The sequence below is a fragment of the Monopterus albus genome, unplaced genomic scaffold (assembly GCF_001952655.1).
Source record: "Monopterus albus unplaced genomic scaffold, M_albus_1.0 scaffold205.1, whole genome shotgun sequence".
NCBI lineage: Eukaryota > Metazoa > Chordata > Actinopteri > Synbranchiformes > Synbranchidae > Monopterus > Monopterus albus.
In genome coordinates, this window is record NW_018128085.1 from 741187 (window position 1) to 751575 (window position 10389).

General features: G+C 40.1%; 1 protein-coding gene across 3 annotated transcripts in view; it reads right to left on the reverse strand.

The window, feature by feature from the left end:
* Window positions 1-10389, reverse strand: part of sgcz (sarcoglycan zeta) — a 363877-nt gene that overhangs the window by 26090 nt on the left and 327398 nt on the right. The gene's annotated exons all lie outside the window — the stretch shown is intronic.

Below are 10389 nucleotides of genomic sequence, written 5' to 3' on the forward strand. Positions count from 1 at the left end.
GGTGGAGGTGGACTGCTGACTCTGGTCCACTGGAGTTGGCCATGCGTTTGTGAAGCGGCTGCTTAGTTTCACCAATGTACAAGTTGTTGCACTCCTGACTGCACTTAATTGCATACACCACATCACTCTGTTTATGTCTGGGTGTTTTGTCCTTCGGGTGGACCAGTCTCTGCCGCAGGGAAGATGCTACAATAAGTAGCATTTTTCAACATATATACTGTATATATTTTGTAGGAACATCCTTCAAACTTATCTTAATGGGGAGAATTGCTGTCAAAGGCTCCAGTGACCCAGACTCATCAAACAGCCTGGCAGCAGTGCAGAGATATTTACTTCTAAAGGATTCTGACCAACATGCTTAACCAATCAGAGAAGGCCACTGTCAGGAGCGGGAGCTCGTCGCTGCCAATCGATATGTGAACGAGCTTTGCCTCTAGTGACATGATCGCAGGCTTTCAAGCTAATGACTTCAGTGATAGCTGAGACAGCCACATGAAAAAGAAGGTCAAAAGTTGAGAGTTATTAGGAGAAGAAAGAAAAGAGACCAACCGTTGGATCTAGATCATACAGGTATATCAGCGCTGCTTTCAGCAGGTGAAGAGGGATTTACAAACGCATGCTGAGTTGGCATTCTACCTACTGCATTGACTGGCATGTGGATTTAGTATTTATACTCTAATTATTATTATTAAATGTTTGGCTATTGAAGTTCCTGCTATTTTACAGTAGACATGAAGCAGGGCAGTTGGCTTGATGAGTTACACTGTACTAAAACCCACCAGCTGAATGTGTTTTGGTGATTTTTACCCAGCAATCCTTTGCCTGCTACAGCTGTAGTGATGTTGCTGTGGGTTGGTCTCTTCAGTTATTGCACTGATATAGCAACACTCAACAGTCTGTTTTATTAAATTTCAGATGTGTTTTTGAAAACAGCATGTGTCCCATATATGTGATAGAGTGGTGAAGTGAGGTTTTTTTTTTGTGATATGACCTTTTCAAGGTGCACTTGTTCTTGCTTTACCTGGCTATAAATGTGTCATGTCCACCTGTCCTGTAGTAGAAGTTGCTATACAGTGCTGTGTTTATGCTGTGTTTACAGTAGACATGTAGCAGGGCAGGCAGCTCAGTGAATTACATTATTTTAGTGCCCACCAGTAGATTGCTGCCTTCTAACTTTGTGAATTTCTCTCCAAACTGTGATAGTGTGCGAATGGTTTCACGTTCACGAAGAGTCAGGAAGAGCACGGAGCAGAGTGGAGTGAGTAGGGAGGAGGAGGACTGGGTAAAGCAGAGGCGACTGATTCTATAGTCTCATGCTAGAGCTAACTAGATTTTCCAGTATTACTTGAAACCCTGGGAATAATGTCAGAAATAACACAAGGCAGAGTAAAAACCAAATACACACAGTGAGTAAAACCCAGCAACAAAAACACTGAAAAAGTCTTGAAATGACACTTGATTGTCAGAGATTAAAGTATGTCATCATGTCATTCAAATAAACCACACCCCCAACATTTCCTCTACTTGTCAGCCACACGACATATCTGTAATTTCAATGTTGATATTAATCTGGTATAAGAAATATTAAATTATCATTAAACAAATTTTATATAAAAAATTGTTTAATGATAATTTAATGTTTAATTATCTACACATGTAAATCTGTAGATAACTCTTTCATAGTTAGAGAAATTATTTAAAAGTATGATGTAATTAAAAAATACATACTTGTAGGCCACAGAAGTCTAGATTCAAACCCTTTAGGGCCCTAGGTAGTCAGTAACCATTTTACCTGAGCTATACTAGACCTCTGAGTCTGAGGTACAACACTATGCAGTATCCCAGTGTACCTTAATCATTATTATAGGGCCCAATAGCACAATAATCAATAACTTCTGCATTGTATTTGAAGTTCACGTTGCTAACATCACTGCTGTTTTCTAACAAAAATAAGAGCATGATGGACACTTTTCAAGTAACAATTTCAAGACTGGGCTTTGTCTGTTTGTCTTTCTTCATATTCTGGGTGTTTTTTTTTTTACTCTCCCACTTTGAATTCTCACCAGAAAGTCAGACCTTTTCATAATAGTCTGCACACAATACAGCTGCTTGTTGCTGTGTTTGTATTAGGGGCATGTGTGCGCACACACAAGGTGCTTGAATATGTTTGAGTGTGTCTGTATGATTATTGTCTTTTCTAAAGTTATTTATCTGCTGCAATTTCAGTGTCTAGCCAAAACCGCCTCTAGCCATTGTTAATAGTCTTTATCCACAGTGGAACATCTGGCTCTGTCAAAGAATCTGATATTAACAGGCATCTATCTTGCAACCTAGACACCAAAACACTCACCAGCTGAGCTCACATCCGTACACAGCGGCTCATATTCACACAAGGAACAGATGCATAGCAATATGGTGAGACTGTTGAATATTTACCGGGTATTACTGTTTACACATATTCCCCCTCAAGATGTATAAAACAGCATCCAACAATAAACAACAATTGATGAACAATAACTAACAAAGATAACAATCAACAAAGGCAAACAGTGACAGAACAACAAAACACAGGAAGCAACAGCAGAACAGTTTTTTATATAAAAAAGACAAAAGGAGACATCCACACTGCCACGTTGACGTCCTGTTTATACCAAGTTTTTGCACTATAAAACAACAACTTCTGCAGTTAAGCCAAACATCAGAGCAATGTACTGAACAGCATAGCAACCGCTGTGTGTAGCGTGCACAAAGATTCCCTTACAGTTCATGCTTGCAGTTTAGCACCTGGCACAGTTAGAACATGTTTTCAGCAATGATGTTTTTATATAAAAGTATTTTGGCAAAACTCATTAGTAGGACATAAATTGGTTCCCAATGTGAGAGGCATATGTCCATAAAACAATAATAGAAAAGTCCTCACTAAAATGAATGTTGCAACTTTGAGGTTTTGCTATAATGTAAAAAAAAGAAAGCTTCTGCACCTCTGTCTTTTTGCTCACAAACCAAAACTGAACCTGCCTTGTAGAACATGATAGTATAACTATACATTTGCTATACAGTATAGCTGCTGTATAGAGAGACAGATAGATGTCGAGATACAATCAGTATTGCGGGCGATGTGGATGTTAAGTTGTCAAGTATGTCTTATTGTACCTCACCGGGATTGGAGTCATCAGACTGTACACCACTGATATTTTCCACGGCTTTATTTTATAGAAAGCTATGCTGATTACTATGAGGAAGGAGGACACCCCTCAGCAGTTACTTCATTATCATATTAAATTGTCTTCTTAGCATTTAGGACACTTATTACCAAATGTAAACATATGGGCAAAAGTACTGCATCAATATGTAGAACATGACAGTCTAGCAGATGCACAAAATGCAAAAATTCAATTGCATGTTCTACATATTGATGTAGAACATGACAGTCTCGCAGATGCACAAAATGCAAAAAATCAATTGCATCTTCTACATATTGATGTAGAACATGAGTCTAGCAGATGCACAAAATGCAAAAATTCAATTGCATGATAAAACTACAAATCTTACACAACAGAACTTCGCTTAAACTGAAATCCAGTCAGATACAAAGATACCCTGTCTTCCTTTGACAACAAATTATTATTTGTCAGTCACCTGTTGTCAGGTTTGCCCGGTGGCACCTTCCTCTCTTCCTTTCCTCACTAGTCCACTCCCTGGCATTCATTACACTATTCGACACACCTGCCCCACTTCCCTGATTACTCACCAGCTGCACCTCGTTAGTTTCCCCCTTACTTATACACTGCTTACTGTTCATTCCCCTGCCGGTTCAATCTTTGTCTTCAGGCCCCTATTTTTCGTGTTTTGCTTTGTGCCTAGTTTGCCAGTTACATGTCTCTTAGTTCTTTCGTATTACCTTTTAGACCCGCTGTACTCTTTTCCTCCCCTACGGACCTCTCCTCTGGACCCTGGATCAACTCTTCCTACCAGCCTCCACCATACAGGTTGATGCACAGTCTCCATTAACCGTCTATACATGCTCCTGTTTTCTCAGCCATCCTTCATCCCAACCACGACCAGCCCAGGAGTGATCCCAGCGTCCGCAGCCCGGTCCAGTATCATCCAACATACCACTGACTGTTTTTGCACCCACCGCTGATCACACCCGGTTACCTCTGCCTACTTCACCTCTCTATGTTTGCACATTACCACATTATAAATAAATATCACTGCTTGCACCGAAGCCAGCTACCTGGGTCCGTCTTTTTCTTCTCGCTCATCTCTGTGTCCGAGCGATCATAACACCTGTAAATCAAACGAGTTAGGCTGCTGCCAGGTTTGTTTATGTCAGTCTCGTGGATGGGATTTCTAGGTCCACTATGAGCTACCTACAGTCAGCTAAGGTTATCCATTCTGAATTACTACAGTCAGGAAAGTGAGATCTACAGGATTTAAGCAACCTTTTAGTCAAATGAAACAGGAATGTATGCAAGTAAATACAGTGCCTCCATCCCAAAATAGCACCCCCAGCATTCAACACTTTCTCTGTAAGCTGTTTGCTACGTACCATTGGATGTATTACCAGCTGTCAGTGCTTTGATACTCCGTGTCTTTATCTACAATTTCTAAGCGGGGTCGTGGATGTTTATTTTTGCAGTGCACATCTGAGCTCATGATATACTTGGAATGAATAAGTAACACACAATGTTTAACATATCGGTATGTTTAATAAGATTTAATTATGACCTATATTTCTAATCTAATTGTGGCAGTCAGGCATCAAGGGGTTTTAAGTAGCCTGCCTTCATTGCCTCCAATGTTATTTGTGTTGATAAGGAGCCCAAACTACAATCAACAACTTTCCCTTGTTTTTACAACACCTAGAGTAGATGCAATGTATAAAATAAGGTTTTGACATGTGAAAGGTGAGTTTGGCAATCTGATGTGATGACTGATATTTATGTTTTTGATACAAAATGTGTTGGATATTAATATTTGACAACTGTTTGTGCAAAACAATCATATTCAGCTGGTTTGGTTTGGGGATCGGTTTGAAAGTTTTGATACAGTATGTGAATAAATGGAATTAGTAGCCTAATATAAAACATGAGTAGCTCTTTGCTGCTTTCATTTTGCCAAAATAGCTCTTTGAGTAAAAAAGGTTGGAGACCCCTGTTATAGATTGTTCCCATAACTGTTCTCGCCTGTTATTTGGCTTGTCTTCCCTCCCTTGCTTTGTTCTCTCTGATTGTCCTGCATGTCTAATCAATAAGAGAGAGAGGGCAGGACAGGGCTGATTTTTCTTGTTGTACCAAGTAAATGGGAGGCATTAAATGCATCCAAAATCCAATCCCAGGATAGCAAACTGTAGAAAATCTATGTGCCTGTGTAATGAGTGCAAATGCGGTTTCGCTTCACCTGACTGGTGACACCTCCAATGTTTGATTAGAAAGTTGTCTATATATTGAATAAATAGTAAATCTGTAGAGTTTCACAGCAGGTCAACAATCCTGGTATAAAATAGGCTTTATAGGCTATAAGAATTTCAACCCTCAGCATCACAGTCATAGCAGACAAACACCCACAGCACAGTATTCTCTGACCTGCTCTAAATACAACACTGCTTATGGTGACCACTGGATGATATAAGAGAATGAGAGATACAGCAAAGGATGAAAAAGTCCAAAGTTTTTTTTCTGCCAAACTTGTAATCAATCCCTGTAGGAAGATGACCCTAGGCATTAAAAAAAGAAAGAAAGAAAAAAGACACAAACCATCATGCAACTGAACTGATGTTCTTTAAGGGAAACTGGTGTGAAGGGGATCTTTTCCCTAAAGGCACAGTTCAAAGAGAATGTGGCTCATTCAAAATGTTAATGATTTCCAATTACTTTGACAAAAACCCCAACTTTTTAATCATAAAGCAGCTAGGTGTGGGCTCACTCTCTGAGTTTTTTGGAGCTAATTAGGTGGTGTTCTTTGCCATCCCACACCTTCCTTCTCCATCTGGCTGTTCACACGCCAACCTGGATAAATCTGCTCTTCTGAGACTCCTTGAAGATATGCAAGGTGAAGAGGACCTAGTTCAGATCACACTGTTGTTTCTACCAGGCATTTGAGGATTGTAACCATAACTCAACATATATGTGAACTTCTCTAACGTGAAGGTTCAAGACACTGTGGATTTTGTGTTAAACCTCTGACTTTGGGCCACTTAAGTATTCAAGATGAGTGTGTCAGGTGCTTAGAATCAGAATTTACCAGTCTTTCTATCAGCATACACTGGTTCTCAATCTATTTAAGCTTTTCATAAAAACAGCAAAATAATTAATGTCTGAAAACTTATTAAGAGTTGAATGAACGGTTGGATGTCTGGGTGGGGAAGGAGGAGAAAACAGATGCCACAGGGCAAATCATTTACCCATTCTCTACTTCAAGGACTCGTAAAATTTTTTTCTGGATTTGGATTAATTTGGAAGTACCTGTAGGACCCAGAACCACTCTACAGAGAAATGTGTATGACAAACGTTGGTCCCAACATATAATCAGAAAATAGCATCTAAACAATCATTATATACAAAGTTTGGATGAAGAGGACAATCTAAGGTGGGAGAAAGAGTAAACAAAGGCAGAATTCCCTCAAAATATTTAAATCTACACATGGAGATCAGTCTTCTAGTTGCTGGGGTAGAGAAAAGAATGAAAGCAAGAGCAGGAGGCCCTTAATTGTGTTTGAAACAGTGTTCAGAGTCCTGCTGGTTATCAGTCTTGCCATTTAATCAGGTGCTATTTTACACCTGGAGCACCAGGTGAATGCAATCAACAGTGATTACCTGACCACTAAAAAAGAACTAGCCCCCTGAGAACCAGGAATGAAAACCACAGGATTAGGCAATTGAAGGGCAGCACAACTTAATTTAGATGGCAACACTGACAGAAACAGAAAACAAGAACATACCTTTAACTCTATAAAGGTTTGATATCCCTGTGTGAGGCTTAATAAACATAGATGGTGAAAACAAAGCTACAAGAATATAAAATAAAAACCACAAAAGTGAAATTTGACAAAAGAAAATCTCATTAACAGTAACACCCTGGGGGAGTTGTTGAGGGGAGGGAGGGTTAAACACATTCTTGGTCTTATAAATGACTCATTGCTCTGTGTTGGGTGGTAGTGCCTCACTCTGCAACTTGGGAATGGATGGATGGATAAAGCAGCTCTCACCCTGGTGCGATTTTCCCCAGCAGTAATGGAAGTTGATCTAATGGCTCTCAAAGTGGGATCTAGAGATCTGCTTTATTTGCATTGATTACAGGGGGTCCAAATGAATTAGAAACTCTATACTACTAATTACAAATGCAAAACAAATATACTGTATGTATGCTCACTATTAGTGTTTTTCCTCTACAGGAACTTAATGAGCTGTGACCTGGAGCTTCTTGTAATTCGGCGGGGCCAGAAGGGTTGCCGTTGTCCGCTTTGCTTTTCCTCTGCATTTTTTCCCATCTCTGTCACTGTTTACACGAGCCTGGGGCTGAGCTCCTCACGCACAGTTGAGCCCATTAATCATGCATGCGACAAATTTTGTCTGTATGTAGACTGTATGAGCAGTTTATCAAACAATAGTTGAACAAGCAGAACAGAGACTTGCAGAAATGTGATGTCTTTCTGGTCCAAGTCCCTGTTTTACATCTAAACAGAGTGAAGTCCCCATTTTAACTCTAAACCTGGATGAGTGAAGTTGCCATTTTACTTCTAAACCAGAGAGTGCATGCTCACGCTCTGTGCTTTATTGCTAATACACGACACATGACGACTCAGATGTTTAAGCAATTACAGGTGACTGCAAAAATCCCCTCCTTCTCTGCACTGCTGGAACTTGATTTAGTACCACCTCCTGAGGGGTACAGAAATTAGGAATTCATCACTAAATCAGAAACGAATGAGGATGTTGAAGCAGAATTACAGGATTATATTTCAGCGGCGCAAGTAACAGAGATGTTGAGTCAGCAGAAGCAGATGTACGCCGCACTGTTGAGCCAACAACAAGATAACTTCAAAGGTTTTGTGCAACTACTTATGGGGACAAATAACAAGAGACTCGACGACATGACCAGAGAAATAGAGGAGATAAAAACGAGTTTGCAGTTTACCCAGCGAGATGTGGATGTGATTAAAGCAGCCATGGGTGAACAGAAAATACAAACCAAGGAAACAAGAGATGATGTCTACAAAACTTGTGAGAGTCTAATAGCCATAACGGATAAAATGGAGCATCTGGAAGTACAGTCCAAGCAAAAAAACCTGATCTTCGAGGGAATCAAGGAGTCAGCTGGAGAAAGCTGGACAGAAGCGGAATGTAAGGTGAAGGAAATATTAAAGGATAAACTGCAAATTCATCAAAAAATTGAGATGGAGCGGGCTCACAGAGTTGGGAAACCTTCTGATCGGGGACTGAGGGCGGTGATGGTAAAGTTGATTAAAGAGAAGGATAAGGCACACATACTGAAACAAGCAAAGAAGCTTAAAGGATCTAATATTTATATACAGTGCCTTGCGAAAGTATTCGGCCCCCTTGAACTTTGCGACCTTTTGCCACATTTCAGGCTTCAAACATAAAGATATAAAACTGTAATTTATTGTGAAGAATCAACAACAAGTGGGACACAATCATGAAGTGAAACGAAATTTATTGGATATGTCAAACTTTTTTAACAAATAAAAAACTGAAAAATCGGGCATGCAAATTTATTCAGCCCCCTTAAGTTAATACTTTGTAGCGCCACCTTTTGCTGCGATTACAGCTGTAAGTCGCTTGGGGTATGTCTCTATCAGTTTTGCACATCGAGAGACTGAAATTTTTGCCCATGCCTCCTTGCAAAACAGCTCGAGCTCAGTGAGGTTGGATGGAGAGCATTTGTGAACAGCAGTTTTCAGTTCTTTCCACAGATTCACGATTGGATTCAGGTCTGGACTTTGACTTGGCCATTCTAACACCTGGATATGTTTAGTTTTGAACCATTCCATTGTAGATTTTGCTTTATGTTTTGGATCAGTGTCTTGTTGGAAGACAAATCTCCGCCCCAGTCTCAGGTCTTTTGCAGACTCCATCAGGTTTCCTTCCAGAATGGTCCTGTATTTGGCTCCATCCATCTTCCCATCAAGTTTAACCATCTTCCCTGTCCCTGCTGAAGAAAAGCAGGCCCAAACCAGGATGCTGCCACCACCATGTTTGACAGTGGGGATGGTGTGTTCAGGGTGATGAGCTGTGTTGCTTTTACGCCAAACATAACGTTTTGCATTGTTGCCAAAAAGTTCGATTTTGGTTTCATCTGACCAGAGCACCTTCTTCCACATGTTTGGTGTGTCTCCCAGGTGGCTTGTGGCAAACTTTAAACGACACTTTTTATGGATATCTTTAAGAAATGGCTTTCTTCTTGCCACTCTTCCATAAAGGCCAGATTTGTGCAGTATACGACTGATTGTTGTCCTATGGACAGAGTCTCCCACCTCAGCTGTAGATCTCTGCAGTTCATCCAGAGTGATCATGGGCCTCTTGGCTGCATCTCTGATCAGTCTTCTCCTTGTATGAGCTGAAAGTTTAGAGGGACGGCCAGGTCTTGGTAGATTTGCAGTGGTCTGATACTCCTTCCATTTCAATATTATCGCTTGCACAGTGCTCCTTGGGATGTTTAAAGCTTGGGAAATCTTTTTGTATCCAAATCCGGCTTTAAACTTCTCCACAACAGTATCTCGGACCTGCCTGGTGTGTTCCTTGTTCTTCATGATGCTCTCTGCGCTTTAAACAGACCTCTGAGACTATCACAGTGCAGGTGCATTTATACGGAGACTTGATTACACACAGGTGGATTCTATTTATCATCATTAGTCATTTAGGTCAACATTGGATCATTCAGAGATCCTCACTGAACTTCTGGAGAGAGTTTGCTGCACTGAAAGTAAAGGGGCTGAATAATTTTGCACGCCCAATTATTCAGTTTTTTATTTGTTAAAAAAGTTTGAAATATCCAATAAATTTCATTCCACTTCATGATTGTGTCCCACTTGTTGTTGATTCTTCACAAAAAATTACAGTTTTATATCTTTATGTTTGAAGCCTGAAATGTGGCAAAAGGTCGCAAAGTTCAAGGGGGCCGAATACTTTCGCAAGGCACTGTAAAAATTACTGCAGGTAGTGCAATGTAGGCCTAACTTCACAAAGGTTTATTCAGCTACTGTACAATGCTGACAAAATACTAAAGTACAGCTAAAGCTTATATATGTAAGGCTCCTGACAAAGGATCTCCCAGTTCTCCCAGGTCATTTTTCACAGAAACACCTTTTTATATTACAGTCCACACCAACAACACAGTAGTTTTGGAAAATAACTAAGTACATTTACT